Genomic DNA, 3,545 nt, shown 5'->3' with positions numbered 1-3,545 from the left:
TTTTTAAGTACAGTTTCAGTATTCTAAAAACGGGTTTCCACTACTGAAATAAACTTTGTCATCATCTCCTCTAGGTTTGGCTTTTTCTCTTGCTGGTAAGGTTATTGTTGGAAGCTTGAAGGGGGTGGTGGTCTTTGATTCCCTTGGCCTCCCCATGAGAAATTTGGGTGGTTCTTTGAACCTACATTGTAAGTGTTACTGTAAGGATTATTTTGAAGTCGAGGATTATTACCCATATAATTCATTTGCTTGTTCTCCATGTTAGGGCCGTAGGGTGGATATTCTGAATTGCTCGTTCCACCTCTACTTGCATCGCACTGCATTACTGGATGAACCTGCATAGAACCAAGTAAACCATTAATTTTTCTATTCAAAAATTCTACCTGTTTTGAAAGCATAACAACCGAATCGATGTTAAAAATGTCGACTGCTTTTGTTGGCTTTGTCCTCATGACTTGCCAGTGATAATTATCCAGTGACATCTCTTCTATGAACTCATAAGCCTCTTCAGGTGTCTTATTATTGATAGTTCCACCAGTAGTTGCATCGATCATTTGTCTAGTTGAGGGATGCAAACTGTTGTGGAAAGTTTGAACCTGTAGCCAAAGAGGTAACCCATGGTAAGGGCACCTTCTCAATAGATCCTTGTATCTCTCCCATGCATCATAAAGTGTTTCTAAGTCCATCTGCACAAAAGAAGAGATCTCATTCCTTAACTTTGCTATTTTGGCCAGTGAAAAGTATTTGAGTAAAAAATTTTCGGTCATTTGTTCCTAAGTAGTGATTGACCCTCGTGGTAACGAGTTCAACCACTGTTTAGCCTTATTCCTTAATGAAAAGGGAAATAACTGAAGGCGAATAGCATTATCAGAAACATCATTTATTTTGAAAGTATAGTAGAACTCTAAGAAATTGGCCAAATGAGTATTTGGGTCTTTATCCTACAAACCATCAAACTGAACAAACTGTTGAATCATTTGTATAGTGTTAGGTTTCAGTTCAAAATTATTTGCAGCAATTGTAGGTCTAACAATACTCGATTCAGCCCCCCTTAAATTAGGCTCAGCATAGTCGTTCATAGTACGAGGAGCAAGATTCTGATTCACTAGATTTGCGGCAACCACAGGAGGCAGCGGATTATTTTGATTTTCAGCTATCTCTTTGGTATTAGTGGTGTCATCCTTGTGCTCTTCCTCTATATACCGTAAACTTCGCCTTATTTCTCTATGATTTCTACGAGCTATGCTTTCAATTTCGCTGTCAAAAAGTAGAGGTCCTGACGGGTTTCTTCTAGTCATAAACTATAAAAACCTGCCAGAAGTAGATAAAAGAAAAGTTAGTAATTAAAATTAAAATAAAATTAAATTTTAATAAAAATAAAAATGGCTAAAGTAATAAAAATTAAGTGTTCCTAATATCTTAGTCCCCGACAACGGTGCCAAAAACTTGATGGCCGCTAAACTAACTAAAAATTAGACTAAGGCATGCGCACCTATCAAACAGGGACTTTTGCTCCACTAAATAAGCACATCAAAACTTGAATTAATATCCTGAAATATTAAAACAAGGATTAAATCTCACAATTAAGAATAAGAACAAGTATTCATCATATAATTCAAATAGTAATAAGATCCGTCTTAGGTTTCAACTTCCCTAGGTATTTAGGGAATTTAGTTAATAATAATAAAGGAAAACATTTAAAAATTGGGACAACAACAAAACATAAAGAAACCCAAAGAACTTCTAAGGAAATTGAATTGAGATCTTTAGTCTTGAAGGAGATCCTGCTTCCGAGTTGATTCTGATGGCTGTTCTTCGAGTATTTTCTACTTTCTACTCTCCGTCCCCCTTTGATCCTCTTATAGGATGTTTATATAGATTTTGGAATGCCCAAAATAGCCCAAACTTAGCCTTTTCCGAGTATAATTAGACTTGAGCTCGACAGGGACACAGCTATGTGACACACCAGTGTGAAGGTGCTCAGGCCATGTGCAATTCTGACTTGGTTTAATGTCGACACGACCATGACACACGGGCATGTGGACTGCCCGTGTGTCACACACGGGTGCGTGGATTACCCGTGTGAAAGTGCCTAGGCCGTGTGAAACATTGAAATTGGCCCATTTTGTCCGTTTTTGGCCCGTTTCTTGCTCTTTTTGCTATCCTAAGCTCTCTTGAATATAAAACATGAAATTAAATAATTAGGAGCATCAAATTCATTAAATATTGTGATAATCCTTCCAAAAATATGCCAAGAATTGGGTAAAAATATGTACATATTATGGTTTATCAAACCTCATTATCTGAAACTTGTGATAGAGTTGGGGGCAAAAGGACTTTTAGGGGGGAAGTGACTGTGGCGATGGAAAAAAAGTTGAAACTCGAGTTAGGGCAGCAACGGTTGTAGTTATTAATGAGTTCTTTAATCACATCAATTGATGTCACCCTGAGTCACATTTTAGCTTTTCTCTAATGCCACAGTCACTCCTCCCCTTGAAGTCTTCTTCCCTCCAACTTTGTCACAAGTTTTGGACACAGAGAGGTTAAGGATACTACCTTTGGTGGAGACTGAGAAAAAGAAAATAAATTGGTTACATGGAAAGCCTTTTATTTTTTCCCTATGATTATGGTCTCAAACTTATGTATGGGGTTTATAAACATCCTCTTCCGGCATCATGAAACTTGAATCTGTGACGCATAACCACCGTCAACTTGGGGCCTGAGTTATACTTCAACCCGTGATCACATAACCATCGTCAACTAGGAGCTCTAGTTATACTTAAACCCGTGAATGTATAACCACACTGAACTCGGAGCCCAAGTTGCAATGCAATGGGCTTCTAATGTGATGGTTCAATTCCTACATGGTAGATTAAATGTGTGAGTCTCCAAGTGCCACCGCATCATTGTGAAATCAAACACAACTTAAAACTATCCCACTCTCTCCCTCAAACACAAACACAAACACAAATAAATATTTTCCTCCAAAAATTTCAACGCTTAACAAAATAAAACAATTTAGAAGAGATTTTTTTTTCATTATGTAAAGGACAATAGACGAGAGAGTTAATAGAGTAGGGGGAGCAAAAGCCCCTTTTATATATGCAATCGAGGGGAATTTTCTTTTAAAAAGATAAACTATGTGGGAGCCCATGACCATCTCGGATTCCCGAGATGAGATGTCTAAAAATTATCTAAGATTCTCAGGTTCTGAAAATTTTTCGTAGGTTAGGGTTAGGGTTGAAAATGTAAGGGAAGAAATGAGACATTTTCAACTAAAGTGGCAAAAGAGACGTCGAAAGCGTGCCCTGTAGGATGCATTTCAACTTTGGTGGTTGTCATGCAAGCTGAAAGCGCGTCCTACAAAGTGCACTTTTAGCATCCCTACTACCACCTTAGTTGAAAATGCCTCCTGCAGGGTAGGGGTGAGCATTCGATTGAATCGAATCGAATCGAATCAAATGAAAAAATTTCGAGTTAATCGAATTGATGAATCATATTTTATCATCCTATCTCCATTTGAAATTTTTTCGAATCGAGTCAAG

At 37.7% G+C, this 3,545-nt stretch overlaps 1 non-coding gene across 1 annotated transcript; it reads left to right on the top strand.

The window, feature by feature from the left end:
* The first annotated feature begins 612 nt into the window (after nt 1-612).
* LOC128289687 (small nucleolar RNA R71) lies at nt 613-719 on the top strand. The gene has a single exon (XR_008279332.1). It is a non-coding gene; the product is annotated as a small nucleolar RNA R71 (small nucleolar RNA).
* Nucleotides 720-3,545: the final 2,826 nt, after the last annotated feature.

Source organism: Gossypium arboreum, chromosome 2 (assembly GCF_025698485.1).
Source record: "Gossypium arboreum isolate Shixiya-1 chromosome 2, ASM2569848v2, whole genome shotgun sequence".
NCBI lineage: Eukaryota > Viridiplantae > Streptophyta > Magnoliopsida > Malvales > Malvaceae > Gossypium > Gossypium arboreum.
The sequence above is the reverse complement of the archived record's forward strand: the minus strand, read 5'-3'. Positions and strand labels throughout refer to the sequence as shown.